Consider the following 20,498-nt stretch of genomic DNA (forward strand, 5'->3'; position numbering starts at 1 on the left):
ATGTATGCTATTGGTGGGAATGGAGGAATGCAGCCACCATAGGCTCACTAGGGGCGAATGCCCCTATTCACTTGTAACGTGTTTTAGCATGCCCCATTAAGAAAAATCTCTAACTCCGTTACTACGCATGGTACCATATTTGATCCATAAATAGCTTATAGCACAATCCTATCTCGTTTATTGGCCATGCATCGATATAAAGGTTGAAAGCAATTGCCAAAATACGACAAAACGCTAAAAGGGAAAGGCTATATGTTGTTGCTGCATCCTCCTCCACCGCTTGCAGGTAGGGGCCGGAGGGATGAAGCCATGTATTTGTGTTTCCATGCCCAGAAAATTGAGCTTTTCCATCGGTTCGGCAGATAATAGTACACCCTACTGTTTTTGTTTTTAGGTGAATACAGTCCCCTACTTTTTTTTGTTTTCCCCCATATTAATTTTTGGACGTAAGTCTGCTCTTAGCTTACGTAAGTTCGCATCATAAACCGTTGTAGACACGGGTGTGTAATTGGCTATTTTTCATTTATCACAAATAATTTCTGAAATTAATTCTCACTATCAAGATGGTATCTGAAATTGAAAATCAATAAATGTGGTCTCTAAAAATAGGTGTCGCAAATCAATGTGGTATTTCCGTCACAATTCTGTTAAATAATCTGTTAAGTGTTGATGTGGCATATAAATGAGTCTCATAAGTCCTATTTTTCCTCAAATAGTCATTGATGTTGACCTATGACATCAAAATGGTCCCTGAAATTGACCTGCGACATTGAAATGGTCCCTTAAATTGAAAATTGATCAATGTAATCCCTCATGTAAGTGTCTCAAATCAATATAGTCATTCTGTCACAATTTTATCAAAAATTATGTTATGTGTTGATATGACACATAAACGAGTCACACAAGTCTAATTAAATTAAAAAAAAATTACAAATAGGCTTCATAATTTAATAGGTAATAAAAAAATTGTCAACCCAAAAAACCCAGTCCTGCAATCACATATGATCACAGTTCACATTTCTATACCTCCTTCACTCTCTATTCTCTAAAAAAAAAACTCAATACACCCATTTTTACACACTTTGACACCCTTCACCGAATTAAACCTGGATAGAGATCACCTTTGATGACGACTTGGTCCTATTAGCAACGACTATTGGGACATCACCGTTAACATTTAGGCGATCAATATCCACACAACCATAATCTTGGAGAGCTTGTTCGGCGCTTCCATGATGGTCTAGTGATGCAAGGTACGACGAGATCTGCCTTGAGATAATGAGGTTATAACCGAGGTGCGTCCATTGTTGGAAACTATTTCCACAGCCCCTCTTAAGCCTTGGTTAAGCCTTGTACCTTTGAGAATTTATGGAAGCAAGGTCTTTTCGGAGTAGGCCTTACTATAAGAAAAAAAAATTCATTGTGCAAAAAGGTATTTAAACAATTTTTTTAATTAATAATTAAAACCCATATCAGCACATAGCAAACTCTTTTACAGAATTGTGGTAGAAGGATCATATTGATTTGCGACACCAAGTTTTAAGGATTACATTGATTGATTTTCAATTTTAGGGACCATATTGATGGTGTTGGTCAATTTCAAGGACCATTTGTGATAAAAACTCGTAAATCTTGTAGGGCCCATTTATGTGCCAGATCAGCACTTAACGAAATTTTAAACAGAATTATGACAGAATGACCACATTGATTTGCAACATCTATTTTCAGGGAGCACATTGATTGATTTTTAATTTTAAAGACCATCTTGATGGTGACGGTCAATTTCAGGGACCATTTGTGATAAAAACTATTTATCGTACTATGATAAATGCAAGTTGCAACTAACTAGATAGGTATAGACTTTTGTTCTTTTCCACCTTAATTGAGAGACCTTTTTTCTGTAATTGTTTCTTAGATTTCTCGGGTGAAGCATTCTCATATGATACTATATTATCATTCTGGTATGTCCGTTCTTGTAATGTGTGATTACTTCTTGTTCTAAAATGTATGCAAGTTGAAATTAGCTAGGTCTAGCCTTTTGTCCTCTCTGCGTAAATTGAGAGATTCTTATATGGTTTTTTCTTAAGTTTTGTGTTTGCCGACTAATTGGGGAAGGATATGCGTACTTCTCTCAGGATGTCAATGTGGCATTTCAAGTTATTAACACAATGTCATGTGTTTTAACTTTCTTATTTGATATTGTATTATTGGTTTGAACATGCTAATGGATTCATTGGGGTGCATGCAGAGACAGATTTACTAAGGGACCGAGGTGGTTCAGGGACCACTCGGAAGCTCGGATAAATGCCTGTGAGGATCTCTGATAACCATCTAAGTCTGGGTTGTGGTAGAAGAGAAGAGCAGCAATGACTACAGATTATAGGTTTTGCCCAAAAAAAACAGAAATAAGAAGACTTTTTTTTTTAATGAACTTGGCCAGAACGACGTTGTTTTAGGCCAAGCCATTAAAAAAATTAAATGCACAACCACCATAAGAGAGCATTCAACAGCAACTTTTAATTCAGTTATAAAGTAATGGCTTGTTTTAGGCCAAGCCATTAAAAAAATTAAATGCACAACCACCATAAGAGAGCATTCAACGGCAACTTTTAATTCAGTTATAAAGTTCAAAGTTCAAACCATTAAATAAAAATACATAAAACCCAAACAACTTTTGAGTAAAGTCACCAATCCCAATTTCACGTCATCCAAAACCCAATCCCATATCACTTTACCAAATTATAATTCCTAATTGGCTATCCCCACTCCTTACCCGGTTGGATGGAGAGAATTTTTTAGTGTACCAGTAACACACCCTAGTATACCAAGTATAATAATACAATTGATTATTTCTCAAGTTTCCAACCAATTGTATTGTTACATTTGGTGTACCAAATTGTGTTCACAACATACAAAATAATTTCTCGTACTGATATTCTATTGGGACCATCCGATGTTAAATCCTGGATCTGCCACTAGATGCATGTAAATCTCTTGACTAATTCTGAGAAAAACTTCAAAAAAACAACATACATCATATAACACGTTGAATAACATATATTACCCCGTTAAAACATATCATGTGTTGAGTTTTTATGTCGCTCAACATGTCATGTGTCAAAAATATATCCATCGAGACTTATCACCAATTAGAGCCAAACCAACATGAATAATGCACCATTACAAGGATTTGGCATGTAACATCCAAAGATTTCCATGTGTAAGGAACTCATGGCTCGAAGATAAGGTCCACCAAATTCACCTCGTCTCGTCCACAACTGGTGAGGCAGCGAAGCCAGGCCTGCCTAGGTAGTCAATTGTTTGCTTTTGTTTGTTATGGTATTTTTTATAAGGTTCAATCATATGAATCCCACTGACATTGTTTTCTGCTCATCATCTTTAATGAGTGCATTTTTACTCATCATCATTTAGTGTAATGTATGATCATCATTTTATTTATCATCGTTAGATAAGTTTAAATATTGAGATTTATGTTTATCCACTACACGAATATCAAAATTCAACTTCATCTAACAATGGTAACTAAGATGATGAACACACACCACCCTAAATAGTGGTGAGTAAAAATGCCCCTATCTTTGATTCTTCTTTCCATATTTAATTGCTCAATTTTGTAGTTTCCAAAAATAAAAATAAAAAATTGCTAAATCTGGTTCTCGGGGGCTTCTTTTCAAGTTTCTAGTTTTGTGGAAAGTAGGGTTGCAGTCCTTTCTGATCACCAATTGGCAAGGTGGTGGATATTTTGGGAAAGAGATTCTTTCCCCATCTTTCCCTCCAAAGTTTAGAGAGAAAAAAATTGCTAAATTTGGTGGTTCTTGGGGGAAAGGGATCATCTCTGGATCCCTTTCACCTGAGCCTCATGACCCATAAATCCATATTCTTGAAATTTGATCCAACCATTCCAAACAGAAGGTCCCATTAAAAGTTATAATAACTTTAGCAGTTTGATCAAATCAAAAATCCGGATTTATGGGTCATGAGGCTCAGGTGGAAGGGATCCAGAGATGGTCCCTTTCCGTGGTCTTCTTTTCAAGTTTCTAGTTTTGTGGAAAGTAGGGTTGCAGTACTTTCTGATCACCAACTGGCAAGGTGGTGGATGTTTTGGGAAAGAGATCATTTCTAGATCTCTCATTCTAAAGTTCAAGGATCAAGTAATCTAGACCTTTAAAATTTGATCCAACGATAAAAAAATATTATAACTTTTAAGAAATCAAATGATTCGGACCGTTAAATCAAATTTTAACAGTGATTACTTGATTTTTGAACTTTGAAGGAAGAGATCCAAAGAGGATCTCCTTCCGATATTTTGACAAATTAAGCAAGTTAACTGTGCGAACAGAATAACACAAAACCCTGTTCACTTCAGAAAAGCGCTGGCTACGGAAGCATAATTGTTTGATATTATTGCGCCTGCGTGATAGGACATTTTACACTATGTTTCAAGTTATCTTATATTTGGAAATTTTTTGGATGTTAGAATTTTAGTTAAAGATATAATGATATATAGATCTGTTAAAACTCTGAAGTGGAGAATATCCATACTAGAACCTTCGAAATAGTATTATAAGATAATTCTAAACATACTAGAATTTTCGAAATAGTTTTATAAGATGTTATGATATGTGTATGTAAGACTTTGTATGTTTTATACCATTTGTCGGGATGACGCACCGTAATATTGAAGAATGCAAAGTCTTACATCGAAAACCTGAATGAATTAAATGTATAGTTGAAATAGTTTTATTATTAATTGCAGTACGATATTTTATATAAAAATTCTACACCCATTAATATGTGCATGTGGTTAAGTTGGGAATAAAAAAAATATTGTTGTGGGTCACTGGACTGACTCTGAAACTTTGACATGGCATCAGAGTGGGCTAACCCTCGTGACACGTCCCGATCCTGGTGTCCGAAGGACAACGAGATGGCTACGTGCTGGCCGACACCCGAGAGTGACGCAAGCTATTTAATGAATGCATATGCCGAGAGCATGTGAAACATGCATAAAAATTTTGTGCGAACTACACAATGTAATATTCAAATACAAACCTTACAAAATATATAATAATATTTAACTACCAACAAAATAATAGTAATAATACATGACATATTCAGAGCATACTACTAATTCAAAATACAAACGAAAAATAAAATAAAATGTGTTATTACAAGAGATGTCCAACGCGGTCATGTCAGAAAAAGATATGGTTGCTACGGAAACCTAATATTTTGATATTATTGCACCTTTGCGATAGATACAAAAAATATATATAACATGAAAATCTTTTACTTTTAGTATGTTTCAAGATAATTTTTGGATGTTAGACTTTAAGTCAAAGATATAATGACAAACAGATGTAACTGTTAAAAATTCTCGAGTAGAAAATCTCCTAAACATACTAGAATTTTTGAAACTATTAGTATAAGATAATAATGAACATACTAGAATTTTCGACCTAGTATTATAAGATAGTTATGGTATGTGTATGTAAGACTTTGCATGTTTATGTACCATAGGTCGAGGTGATCCGCTTAGTTTCATTACTAATTACATCGAGACATTTTGTACAAAAACTTTACACCCATTAATATGTGCATGTAGTTTAGTTGGGAATAAAAAACAATGTCGTTATGGGTCACTGAACTGACTCTGAAACTTTGACATGGTATCAGAGTGGGCTAACTCTTAGCTGATTAAATCTAAATTGGGATTACGAATTGAAAACCTTGGGGTCACAAGTTTGGACCACAAATTGAAAACTTGAATCAAATTCACTAGACCAAAATCAAATCAAATAGTGTTACCAATGTGGAATTAGCTACACATGAGGTACACTAAAGAGTGATCTCAAAAGAGATGACATCTTGAAGGATAAAAAAAGATAACATTTTGAAGAATCTACAGTCCAACATTAGGACCCTAATCAAAATGAATAACGGCTTATGATGAATGGTTTCACTATTAATTGCATCAAGACCATTAGTATAAAATTCCATACCCAATAGTTGGTGCTAGTAGTTAATCAGTGATGATATCGATAACCGCTTGCAAGTATGTTTTGTACTAGAAAGTTTGATCGGTTTGATTCAACCAAATTACGAATTGGAAGTTATGAACTGAATCTTGGACCAGTTTTGCTAGCTCAATTTGATTTTGCCACTGAATTCAAAACTTGGAAAGAAAATAATAGACTAATGGGTCTGGTTTAGAGTCACTTTGGGATTGCTTAAAAAAAATGCTTATACTGCACTTTAAGAATAATCAGTTGTAAATTAAAGCAATTGAGCTCTTGATAAATTGTATTTTTAAAATTTTGCGAGTATAAAAAGCAATGTAAAAGCGTCTTGTAAATTTTAATAAGTAATATTGTAATACCCTGAAAAATGTAAATATATAAATTAATTATTTATGTTTATGAATATGTGAAGGAAATAGGAAAATAAATCAATAAATGGTTAAGGAAAGTTTAGTGGGAAAAATGTGAAAATCTGTTCTTGGATTTGAATATTAAAATAAGTATTTTGTAGTCGTATTCGTAATTACGACGTATATATAATTACGGTAGATATTTGTATCGATAAGTTAAAAAGATAAAAATGCCCTAGTTGGCTTAACATAATTATATGAGGACGTATTTTATCCTCATATATTTTATCATATTTCTTGATATATTTGGATAGAGCTTGATCTCACGAGCGTGTAGGCGCAAACCGTTCATGAAACGGAATTATAACGAAAAAGTTATTAACGTTTGAAGTTAGGGACATTTTTGTAAATTTAATCTTCACTCTAGAAGGCTCCAGAAAATCTAAAGCAATGGGTTGTGCCACATGTGCGGCTGGGATGAAGGGAAAGGAAGAGAAATGAGAGAGATAAACGGCTGAGATGAAAAAGAGAAAAGAGAAAGGAGAGAAAGGGGTGGAAAATGGCCCAAACAAGAGGGGAAATGAGGGAAATGAGGGAAATGAGAGAAAAAGGAAAGGGAATGACTGGGTACCTGCCAACCCATGCGACCCGGTTTTGACCCAAAGCTATATTCGGCGGTTTTCCGTCATTTTTCTGGTGATTTTCACCAATTCACCACCTGGAAATTTTACACTGGCTTTCCCTCTTCAACTTCCACCCATGATTAACGGGTTTTTGGTCCTAGTTTAGTGAAGAACTTGCACAGTGGTGCCAGAGGTCTTGTGGTGGCGATCCACCAAACCTGAATAAAACTTTCACCACCACCACCATCAATGGACTCCCCTCAACCTCAAGAACAAAGCCTAAGCACTAGTTGGGGCGTCAGAACTGTTTTGGAGTCGAATCAAGAACACTCAATTGAAGGATTTTCGGTGGATTTGAGTAAAATAGGGGTATTTTCCGGCTAAATTGGACCTCGGCCCAAGTATGAAAAGTGTTCCTCTCCTTGAGTTATACATTCTTGAAAAATTTGGAAATTTTTTATTATAGTTGAATTTTCAGATGAGTTGGGGCGGCCGACCGCCACCCGCGACGGTGTGAGCGGCGGTGCATGGCTAGTGAGTCGACATTTCGTTTTTATGCGAATTTCGTTTTTCCAATTATGTTTTAGTATCTATTTGACGTGTAGCAATTATTAACACGAATGTTGGATTTTCGATTAATTGAATATTTTTTGAATTGGTTTGAAATTGAAATATGAACTATGAAATGCTTGATTCCTCTCAATGGTACATAGGTAGTCTAACAGGGTTAGATGCAACCTTAATATTCAAGAATTAATTCTTTTGTTGGATAATTTGATCTAAGAGAATAAAATGGTGATAGTTTTAAAATATATTCATATGTGTGGAAAAAAGAATTATGGTTATATATCATGTGTGTGATTAAAGAATTTAATTAAAGAATCGCGATCAATGGTAGTTAAATAAACAAGAGTTTAATTTGGCCTATCACCGCAATTATTTTCCGAAATAAATATTTCGGGGCGGGGTGTTATAGATATAATGTATAGAATGACAAAAATAGACATGGTAGTGGGGGTAGTGGCGACGATAGCGGTCGTTGCCGGCGGCGGTGGCAATGTTGGTGGATGCAATTATAGGTGGTAGAGACGACGAACGTGACAGTGGCGATGGGGCGGCGGTTGTGATGGCAATGATAATGGTAGGTACCAATAGTGTGGTTTGGTGGTTGGAGTGCTTAAGGGACAATGGTGGTAGGGTCCCGACAATGATGGTTGTGGTTATGGTTGCAGTAGTAGCGTTTTTGGTTGTGGTGGTTGCGACAGCAATGATAACTGTGACAATTATTGCGTGATGACGGCAACTATGGTGGCGGCAATTACGATGGTGAAGTTTGTTGTGGTGACACTAATTGCAGTCGTGGTTTTGGTGGTGGTGGTCAGTGGAGTACTTAGGAAATATTATTTGGAGGGTCAGTAAGAATAGCCCGCGCTTGTGACAACCCGTCCCTACTTTTACGATTTTATTAATTCTAAAAGCGTGAATTGGCAAAAATGCCCTAGAGGCGAGATTATTGACTTTCGTTTACCGTTAGTTCATGACACGTATAAGCTATTACTTTACCGTACTCGACGTTATGAACACGTAGGCGCAAGCAAAATCGAAGTTGGAGTTACAATGAAGATTTTAAGGAGCTACGACTCCGAGAAATACTTTTGTGAAAAAGTACTATTTTATATTTTATATATTTTTTGAAATTATTATATTATTATTTTAATACTTTACGTTTCAATATTTTAAATATTTATTAATTATATTTATCTCGTGGGACCCACACTCACATCAAGTCACCACTCCATCTCTTCCATGTGGCTTCCCCTCCTAATTCTCTCAAACACTATCTTCTCACTATCTTTTCCCCGAGCTCTCTCCTTCTACAAATATTGGAGCCATGACCATCATTGGTACATTCCTACTCAGGCAAACCTCACGACCACCTAAACCAAAAACATCACCTCGCCTCTGGGTTGTGAAAACAATATCTAGGCCTCAGATTACAACGCGAACCCAGATCGTGACCTCCATATTTTTCGATGAGAACCTCACAGATTTCAGTGTGGGTGAGTCTCGAAAATAATCCAAAACTTAGTGGATCATGTATTTCCCCATATTTTCCAGCGAACTTGGGAGTGTTGCAACATTTTTTCGGCGAAATCCGACCACGGCCGAGGAAACCAAGGTTATAATTCGAATCCATGTTCTTTAATCTTCATTTTGGTATATTACATAGATAGGTTTAGTGAAGTTTTCAGTTAGTTGGAACTGGAATTTATTCCGGCCATCTCACTCCTAGATTCTGGCGGTTGCAGTAGCAACCGACCGGAGAAGAAAAAAAAAAGGGCCTTAAGCTCAAAACCTAATCCAAGTCCGTGACCCAAGCCTAGCCCAAACCTTTTGGCCATTATTCCAGCTGGCCCAATTCTGAAATGGGCTCAGAATATTCCTAGAATATTCTTTGTAAATTGCTCCCCTTGTTGAGATCTTCATTTCTGTAAATTTTGAGAATTTTAGGAATAGTTGAAATTTTCTGGAAAGTCAGGGCGGCCAACCGCCACCCACGACGGCGCATGGCCAGAGGGTCGTCAATGTTATTTTTAGACTAAATTAGATGCCTTGATTTCAATTTTTATATTCGTATGACGAAGGTTGATTGTTTGTACCTAAATTCATTACGATACGTTACTTGGTCAATATAGGAATCGATAATCCAACGGTTGAATCGTCACCAAACTTTGAGGCATTATGATATGTAATATTTGAGGACCTTAGAAACTTACGGATCGGGAATCCGACATATGGATCTTTCCGAATTGGATTTCTAAGTTATAAAATAAACGTCGACCTCCACTTGAATTGTGTTTGGCGGATATCTGATCGTTGGATCGTAATAAAATTTTAGTATGTTGTTCTAAAAGCATAATGTGAACTGCGAATGGCTTGATCCCTTGTAGGGTACGTAGGCAGTCTAACGAGGATGTTAGATGCAGCCATAAAATAATCCAAATTTATTATTGTGCTAGAGAAATTATTATGATTATTAGAGTGGAAATTGGTCATGATTTTAATTTTGGCTTATCACCGGATATTAGCTTCCAAATAAGAATTTTTGGGTTGTTACAAAAACCCTTCTAGAATAATTTTGATGTCCCGAGTCCATTTTTAACATCCATTTGGTGAAATTCCAAAGTTTTAATATAGTTGATCACCGGGGCGTTTCGTTGGCTTTTTAAGGTTGACCGTAGACTTTTTACAAAATTTTTCGGGGACTCTTCTTAGCGTATTTCAACGCCCTGATTTCAAATCCATACTACGTTTTTTCAAATTTAATTGTCTTAGTGCAGTTTTACTAATGTGTTCCAATATTATGCTTAGATGCGATTACTAACGTAGACTCTGACTATCCTAGTTCGAATGGCTGCGACCTCTCAAGTAACTGTAAGTGGGTCTTTTCTTTTATATAGTATTAAGTGTGTGTGTGTGTGTGTGTGTGTGTGTGTGTGTGTGTGTGTGTGGTGTGTTTGTATATATATATTTGTTAGTTTCCATTTATATATTTGATGATGAATTTTCTATGTTACACATAGATTAGGGTAACATATATAAAACTATCGTATTCACGGAATTCATGCAATTATACTACGTCCTACTGGGCACACAGGTATGCGTATTAGTATGGATGCTTTAATAGTATTTACGGTTATGAATAGTATTTCACAGACTAAGGTTATTGAATTATTGAATTATCGACTAACCATTGCATGACTATATTTATGATATCTGCTCATCGTTTGCTGCACCGGTGTTAGTTCTTGCCTGAGCCAGAGCCAGTCTTTCACGTGTATGTGCACATAGTACCATACGCTCACTTTGGATCCATTGTAGGTGTTAGTTCTGTCCTAGATTGCTATAGGCAATTAGGACTTGTATGTGCTGAGCTTAGCACCAGTTAGGGATGGCAACGAGGCGGATTGGGTTCGGATGTGCTATCTCCATAGCCGAACCTGTTTAATTTCCCCGAACCCGAAACAGTAAAATCCCCGAACGAGGATTCCCTGTAACCGAACCCATTGGGTTCGAATTCCCCATCGAGTAACAGTTTTCCCCATTATGATATTTCTTTCTTGTGAAAATTAAGCAAATGTTTGTAACACTTTCTAAAATTCAACTAATAAAATAATGATTTTTAATCAACATTACTTAGCTATTCTAGAAAAGTTCATCATAATCCAAAGTACTTCAAAGAGAAAAAGGAAATTCAATAGGAAAAAAAATCCAAAATGCTCCAGCTAATGCATTGCCCACATAACATATTAACATCTAATATTTCTCGCGTCCACAAAACAAGAAACAATGCTTCATAATGTTCCTCCCTTACAACCATCTTCATGATGTTCCTTATCCACATACATATCCTCAAAGTTTGAGCAGCAACCAATATGTTCATCATCAGAAGAAGAAGCTGTTTATAAAGCAACAATCTAAATTAGTTTGTAAAATTCAATGCACAACAGAATATGCTCAAACAATAAGTAATAACACAATAAAATTATCTAATTAGCATAATCTGCTCAAACTAAAGTAATCATATTCACCTAAGGTAGTTTAATGCAAGAAAAATATTTCCTTTCCTCCTCCAATTATTCGGTCATACGCTACTTGTTGAATACAAAGAATCAAATGCATTTTGATCACACAGAAGAGTTTGGAAAAAGCATACTTATTGTCTATTGATGGATTCCCCAAAGAAGAAGAGTTTGAAGAAAGCATACCTACTGATGGATTCGGAGACTTGGAGTTTTGTTTTAGCCAATGCAAGGAAACAAATGGTTGTTGCTATCAATTTGTAAGAAAAAAATGAATAGGGTTTCTTCGAAATTTGAATTGTTGAACCATCTATCCTGGCCTTTGAGCTCTCCCACATTCCATCATTGATTGAAATGATTGAATTTTTTTTTTTTAATAAAGTTGTTGATGGCCTTTAAAGTCTCTTAGAATCATTTGATAAAGTTACTGGAGAAAAAAATACTTATATTTATTTCATTAAAGAATGCAAATGGGGCGGTTTCGGGTACGGGTTCGGAGTGGATACCCTAATAACCATAACCGAACCAATTACCTAATGGTTACCCATAACCGTAAAATACCTGAAATTTGATCCCCGAAACCGAATTGTTCGAATCAGTTTCTTGCAGGGATCGGATTTGATGGATTAAATTGCCATCCCTAGCGCCAGCCTTCACGTGATTGTAGTACTAAAGTATATATCATTATTACACCCAGTCATGTTCATGTCAGAATACCTTTGCATGAACTCGTGTGTCAACATGTGTCAATGAGCACTCGATATGATATGTTTGCTTATGCGAGATTATGTGATTACGGACATTATGTATTTATTTACAAATTTTGTGACGTATTGTATTCTTGAGATATTGCAGGCTACGGTAAGTATTTTCATAATATACATAATATGTATATTTTAGAAACTATACTTGTTTTACGACGAAGGGTTATAATGTTTTCAAAAAGGTTTTTATAAAACTTTATATTTAGGCTCACTTACCCTTGTTTTTCGCCCCTCCAAGTTTCAGTGACAATGTTCGTGTCAACAAGGATTTCTGGCAAACATTGATATCGAGGACTACTCCCATTGGTATAAGTCTTATCCTAATTTTACTATACTTTACTTATGCTCTAACATCACGGGTGAAATGGGTTCATTCCCGTTTACAAGCGCACTCTTATATTTAGGCACTTTTAGTTTTAAATTTATTCACATTTTCCACTTCACTACACTTTATGGTTTCGTTATCCTCCTGGTGTCGGCCAACACTGCTCGATTCGGAGTCCAGGTGGACATTCCGGATCGGGATGTGTCAGTTTGGTATCAAAGCATAAGTTTGGGCAGTATTGCGTTCATCACACACATGATGTAAGCATTTTCGGCACTTGAGCCCAATTTCTGAATCTTGCCACCTCGTCGAGTATAACAAATGTGTTAACTTTTTTCTAAGTTTTGAGTGACTTAGATGACTTATCGACATTCTATGACATCGTTTTGGTGAACGCCTCTATACTTAAATGAAGAACCTCCGTGCCAAGGAAAAATCTTGAATTAAGACAAGTTGATGACCCTAAAGCAGGGCTAATGTATTGATAATTGTGTGCCACAAGAGATTTACCAATCAATCCCACTACCATCTTGTCATTTCTACCAACCCTTTCAAGATAGGAAACCAGAAGTAGTTTTGATTCTTTGGCAGTACCCGCTAGAATATCACCTATTAGAATTCCTATAAAATTTACTTTGTCAAAATTCTAGAAATGTCTTGAGTGACAACAGGGTGCTAAAGTGGTAGCACTCGATGGAGGAACATCTGGGGGACAGCCACTTTTGGTCCCGATAGCACTAATCTTTTCAAACACATTAGTGTTCACTCCGGATCTTTATAAGGAAGATCGATTTCCGTTTAAGTCCATTCTAAGTAGGCAATTAGCAAATTTCTTTTTCCAACCTTAGGACATTCCAACCAATACTAGTTTCTAGAATTTCTTTTGGTTCTGTACTCGTCATATCGACAAGCATAGGCACAGATGTACGAGTTGTTATACCTACGATCAGTAGAAATTCCCTAAGTAGTAAGTATTTTCCCTATAATCAACGGAACCACCTCACTGGATCAATTCCTTACCAATCATCTGAAACCATCCACCTGAGCAGGCTTTAACCTGTAATCAGCCTACGGTGGCACTACTAATTGATGATGTTGTCCGATATCTAGGAACTGTCAACCAGTATTCAGATGGTATGATTTCTGATACCGGACACATGTTAGTATCTATGAGTGATATCCTTATGCTAGAATGTCAGTTCATCGTTTCAGGGTAACAAACAATATCAAAAATATCAAAAGTATCATATGTGCGTTAATTAGCGGCGCGACTGATATATTGATTAACAGTGACTACTTAAGCCGAAGAAACTAAATCTTGGAAACTTAGGAGTAAACTTTGTTGGAGAACAGTAAACTTATAGTTGTTTTAACCATATTTTCCACTTAGGTACCCAAAACCACTTCAACTAGCCATCTTTCCAATCACCTTCGCAAGTAAATATTAGTCTGAAAGATGACTTAGTTCCCGTTATAAGAGCGAATTGAGTATTAAGGAAGTCGTGAAGACCTATTAACACGTGGCGTAGTGATGGGAAATAGTATGATACGTTTCGATGACGTATACCTTTAGCGTCATTTCTCAAAATTTTACCTATGATATCACCAAGTGGTGAAATGAAGTACACCATCAATCCACTTTCTCATACTATACCAGTTTTTCTTGCATCTTTTCGAGCAAGTCCTACACCATTGAGAGAACTTAGTTACTAAAGCTTGCCAATTAGGAATTCACCCAACCAAACACTTCACCTTAGGGAACCTCAAACCCAACCTCGAAGGCGAAAGACCAAACTTTAGGTTTGTACCTAAACTTTGGCAACTTGATCGGGTGACGACGAAAAAAAAAAACCGTTAGCCCCTACTTCAAGTTGATGGTCTTTTCGACCAACTTTTAGAGCCCGAGTTTTCTTTCATAACCTGACGAATTTGTATTAGCCTTGTCGACAACTTTCTCACCTATCCCAACAATGAGATTAAATTCTCTAATCACCGACAGTCAGCTTTATACCAAATTCTTCAAATGTTACCTTTGTCTAGATGGGTACTTTTCCTGGGGGATGTGATCCTTGTGGGCGATATCCTTTTCTTTTTCCCAAAAGGTTGTAGCAAAATAAAGTTGAAATTCTCACAAGTGTTGTGAAATGGGAGATATCTTGGCCTTATTGATTTTATCGACAATCCGTTAGCGACTTTTCAGTTGTAGTATTTTTCTATCCAAGTCGGCCGAGGAAAATCAATTTAGTTGAGACATGGAATATGATAAAAGTTGTGACAACTGAGGTGACGTCTATTTCAACCATTGTTCGTATGCTTCTCGATCACACTAATTATTATGAAATCTACTATGATCTTCCACTGAATTCTTTGGCTACGTATCGATGTAGCATGATGGTGTATCGCTTATGTTTTCCAACGGTTGGGACCGTATAAAATGAACCACCTTACTTATGAACTAGAGTCAACAATTATCATCTTCATTTGAAAACCGGATGATACTTCTCTGTGGGGAAGCATGTCCAAAATCTTTACCAACCTTAGACTTCTCAAATACATTTTCATTTGACAAAAGAACCATATCAACTTCTACGCTTGCACTATCGTGTATTACCCCGATTGTGCAAATGTAATTACTGTTACAATAGAAAAAGACATATCTACCCTTGAACATCTTTAGCTTGTCCTATCCCATTCTAGTTGGGATTCACGAGTATCGATTTGACGTTACTTACAAATGACCAAGAATCGTTCGAATGGTTATAATAATTTCCTGGATCTATTTGGAGTTGAGAAATATCACTATAAGCTCCCGATACGAGGTATCTTGTACAAGTGGAGATTATGGTCATGGTTTAGTGATTATCGATTGACTTAACAAGTCAGCTCACTCTTTGTTGGTCCATAGTGACCACACTTTAGACCATTTGGTAAAATTACCCATTCTTGAATTCATCAGATTTTCTAGCATTTCGATCAACATCTATTTTGATTATGATTCCATATTCACCTCTTGGTGCTGAAAGGCATTCCAGTCAACCTTGAGTACATGTCTACCCTACTAGACTTTGTATTGCTTCTGAAGCAGACAAATCGTTTAGGAAAATTGCTCAACATCTAATTTTTAGTTGTGACCATTAATTCTTCAATCACCTAACAAATACTATGCTGAACGAATCTTTATCGTTGGTGATTGAATATTCCAGAAGCTACCGTTGTAGTAAGATGTTATGCATTCAACGTCGTTATCTTGTACTCTAGATTTGATAGACTTGTTTTGACCCTCAGATTCTTGAGTGTTTTTTTAGCCTTCTCGACATAGTTTTTCGCTAAATTCGAGAGAAATTCAACATGAATTTGCTCATTATGGCGTTGTGAACTGCATTGTTCAGCTATATGGTGTGTGTTTCACTATTATATCTCACCGTGACACATGTTTCACTTCCAAGCCTTAGGAAGTCTTTTTGAAGGCAATGAGTACAAATTTGTTGTCCAATACCACACTTCACCTTCGGACTAACGGTCAGTTGGAATGAATTATCCAGACTTTCGTGGACATGCTGTGTTTATTCGTTCTATAGTTTTAGCATGATTGTAATAGACATTTATCTCTGTTAAAGTTGCATGTAACTACGATTACTATTTCGATTTTTGGTATGGCACCATTTGAGATTTGGCATAGAGATTCTATACATAATACATGATTGACAGAAGAATTTTGCGAATAGGTATATCGAAGGATCGAGATTATGATGTTGCAAATTTGTGTGTTATTGACGTTGTTATCCAAGAGGGTAGTATGTGAACGTGATAGGTGTTATTCAGTTGATTTATGTGTATCTCCCAATAAAGGGCAAGATGGTAATATTGCACCCTCGGGAATTATTTGCTTGCTTATCGTGAGTGAGTGGTCGGTATTGCGAGCTGCAGACCATAATATTGATAATTTATTTGTTGGATTCGTTAAGCAAGTAAACAAGTAGGTCATTTTACGTTAAAATTTTTAGTTATTTATTTATTTGTTGTTTGGGCTTAACTCAAGGATACTACACGCTTATTCTCGGAGTACGATACGCTACGAGTGCGTAGGTGAAATCTTTCTATGTTCGGTTTTGACTTCAGTACTATTATTTTAACTTCATTTTATTATGTACGTATTTTGACAATATGTTACTATATATCTATTTTTGACTTTATGTTTTAAGAAAGGATTTTATGTTTTAGTATTGTACTAAAGGAGAAGGAAAGTTTGAGTTTGGAGGCATAAAAGAGGAATCATTGCAACCTATCACGATGGAATGACATTTTCTTTTATGCAACCACTCTAGCTTGATTTCTTCCTTATATATACTTTCTTCCTATCTTTTGGAGTATATTATGTATAGCAAGTGATTTCAAATTTCGGGGACGAATTTTTTTTTAAGGTGGGTAGATTGTGACAACATGTCCCTACTTTTACGATTTTATTAATTTTAAAAGCATGAATTGACGAAAATGCCCTAGAGGCGAGATTATAGACTTTTGTTTACCGTTAGTTCGTGACGCATATGAGCTATTACTTTACCATACTCTCAAAGTACTCAACGTTACGAACACGTAGGCGTAAGCAAAATCGAAGTTGGAGTTACGATGAAGATTTTACTGAGCTACGAATCCGAGAAATACTTTTGTGAAAAAGTACTATTTTATATTTTATATATTTTCGAAATTATTATATTATTATTTTAATACTTTACGTTTGAATATTTTAAATAATTATTAATTTATATTTGGCCCGTGGGACCCACACTCACATCAAGTCACCACTCTCTCTTCCGTGTGGCTTCCCCTCCTAATTCTCTTAGACACTCTTTTCTCACTATCTTCTCCCCGAGCTCTCTCCCTCATCAAATATTGGTGCCAGGACCATCACTGGCACATTCCTACTCTAGCGAACCCCATGACCACCCAAACCGAAAACATCACCTCGCCTCTGGTTGTGAACACAATATCTAGGCCTCGAATTACAATGCGAACCCAGATCGTAACCTCCATATTTTTCGTCGAGAACCTCACGAATTTCAGTATGGGTGAGTCTGGAAAAATAACCTAAACTTAGTGGATCATGTTTTTGGTTTATATTTCTAGCTTTTCTAAAGGTTTTAATGGAGGTTTTGGCACAAAAACATCACAGGGGGAAATTTCCCTATATTTTCCGGCGAACTCGGGAGTGTTGCAGCCTTTTTTCGACGAAATCAGGCTACAGTTTAGGAAACCAAGGTTATAATTCGAATCCTTGTTCTTTGATCTTCATTTTGGTATATTACATGGATAGGTTTAGTGAAGTTTTCAGTTAGTCGGAACCAGAATTTATTCCGGCCATCTCATTCCCAGATTCTGGGGTTGTATTGGCAACCGGTGGGAGAAGAAAAAAAAAGAAAAAAAAAGAGGGCCTTAAGCCCAAACTCGGCCCAAAACCTAATCCAAGTCCTGACCCAGGCCTGGCCCAAACCTTTGGGCCATTATTCTAGCTGGCCCAGTACTGAAATGGCTCATAAACCCTTCGACGTCCCGAGTTCGTTTTTAACATCCTTTTAGTGAAATTCCTAAGTTTTAACATAGTTGATCACCGGGGCGTCTCAGTTGACTTTTTAAGGTTGACCGTTGACTTTTTACAAAAAATTTTGTGGACTCTCCTTAGCATATTTCGACACCCTAATTCCAAATCCACACTACGTTTTCTCAAATTTAATTGTCTTAGTGCAATTTTACTAATGGGTCCCAATTTTATGCTTAGGTGCAATTATTAACGGAGATTCTAGCTATCCTAGTTCGAATGGCTGCGACCTCGCAAGTAAGTGTGAATGGGTCTTTCTTTTATATATATATATATATAGTGTGTGTGTGTGTGTATATATATATTTGTTAGTTTCCATTTATATATTTGATGATGAATTTTCTACGTTACACATAGATTAGGGTAACATATATAAAACTATCGTATTGACGAAATTCATGCAATTATACTACGTCCTATGGGGAACACATGTATGCGTATTAGTATGGATGCTTTAATAGTATTTACGGTTATGAATAGTATTTCACGAACTAGGGTTATTGAATTATTAACTTACCATTGCATGACTATATTTATGTTATCTGCTCATCGTTTGATGCACCAGTTTTCTTGCCTGAGCCAGGGCCAGTCTTTCACGTGTATGTGCACATTGCACCGTACGCTCACTTTGGATCTATTGTAGGTGCCAATCCTGTCCTAGATTGCTATAGGCAATTATGACTCATATAAGCTGCACTTAGCTCTAGTCTTCATGTGATTGTAGTACTAGATCATATATCATTATTACACCCAGTCATGTTTATGTCAGAATACCTCTGCATGAACTCGTGTGTCAGCATGTGTCGATGAGCACTCGATATGATATGTTTGCTTATGCGAGATTATGTGATTACGAATGTCATGTATTTATTTATGAATTTTGTGACATATTGTATTTTTGAGATATTGCAGGCTACGGTAAGTATTTTCATAATGTTTTCAAAAAGGTTTTTATAAAACTTTACTTTTAGACCAACTCACCCTTGTTTTTCACCCCTCCAGGTTTTAGTGACAATGTTCGAGTTAATGAGGATTTATGGCAAATGCTGATATCAGAGACTACTCCCAATGGTATAAATCTTATCCTAATTTTACTGCACTTTACTTATGCTCTGACATTACGTGTAAAATGGGCTCATTCCCACTTACAAGCGCATTCTTATATTTAGGCACTTTTAGGTTTAAATTTATTTACATTTTCCACTTCACTGCATTTTATGGCTTCGTCACCCTCCTGGTGTCAGCCAACACAGCTTGATTTGGAGTCCAGGTGGATATTCTGGGTCGGGGTGTGTCAGCGCTTGTGTGTAAAAAAATTTTAATAGAAAAGCATGCAAATTGGCATTTTGTTGAGCCTTGGAAGGCCTGTCGATAAATGCCAATAACTTTCGAGCGAGCATGTCGACAAATGCTAATGTAGGCAGAATGAGCCTATCGACAGATGCCCATATCAGTGCATACAAAGACATAAGGTTAGCAACTACCTAACTGTCCGCAAAGGCAATTCGTCAAGCAGTTAGACATCTTTCAAGGACATCTTAGATTCTTAAAGGCCAGCACCTAGCTTTTCCATGAAAGACTTTGAAGCTTAAGAGGGTCAGCTGACCCACCTAACCCCAAGGTGGATCCGCCCTGGTAGTGGCGATGGTACGATTGTGATGGAGGTGATGGTGCCAATTATGGTGGTGTGGTATGTAGGGCAGTCACTTTGCTATCAAATGGAATAAAATGTGTGCAGAATAATAAATAATGTTATTTTTAGAAACTAGTGAGGGTATTACATGAATTGAATATATTTATGAAGGGTCAATTCCCTTTTTTTAATAAAAGAAGTTTTTAAAAGCAATTTACAGACTGTTTTCAAAAGCTGATGTCTAGAGGTTATTGCTTTTAAAATAAGTAAGATTTTTTAGTTTACCTAACATTTTTTATTACTTAGCCTTAAAGTGAAGCAGTTTTTTGTTAAAAAAATAAAAGATTAAAAAAAAAAGAGAAAGTAATACCAAACCGGGCCTTAATCGCTTTCCATGGTAGATTTGCCGCCCACTCATGTATGGGACGAACGAGTTGGATTATATAACCTGAACCCGACCCAAATGTTCGTTTTATGGGCCAGCCTTGGGTTGTCACAACTTAGACTTGCCAGGCATTTGTTTATAAAGAAAAACATGCCAGGCCAGGCCTTCAATGAGGCCCATAAGAGATTACGGAACATCTAG

At 36.4% G+C, this 20,498-nt stretch overlaps 1 long non-coding RNA gene across 1 annotated transcript; it reads left to right on the top strand.

The window, feature by feature from the left end:
- The first annotated feature begins 8,865 nt into the window (after nucleotides 1-8,865).
- LOC126597367 (uncharacterized) lies at nucleotides 8,866-19,985 on the top strand. Its single transcript, XR_007614229.1, has 3 exons — nucleotides 8,866-9,193; nucleotides 18,460-18,516; nucleotides 19,282-19,985. It is a non-coding gene; the product is annotated as an uncharacterized LOC126597367 (long non-coding RNA).
- The last annotated feature ends 513 nt before the right edge of the window (nucleotides 19,986-20,498 follow it).

Source organism: Malus sylvestris, chromosome 13 (genome assembly GCF_916048215.2).
Source record: "Malus sylvestris chromosome 13, drMalSylv7.2, whole genome shotgun sequence".
Classification (NCBI taxonomy): domain Eukaryota; kingdom Viridiplantae; phylum Streptophyta; class Magnoliopsida; order Rosales; family Rosaceae; genus Malus; species Malus sylvestris.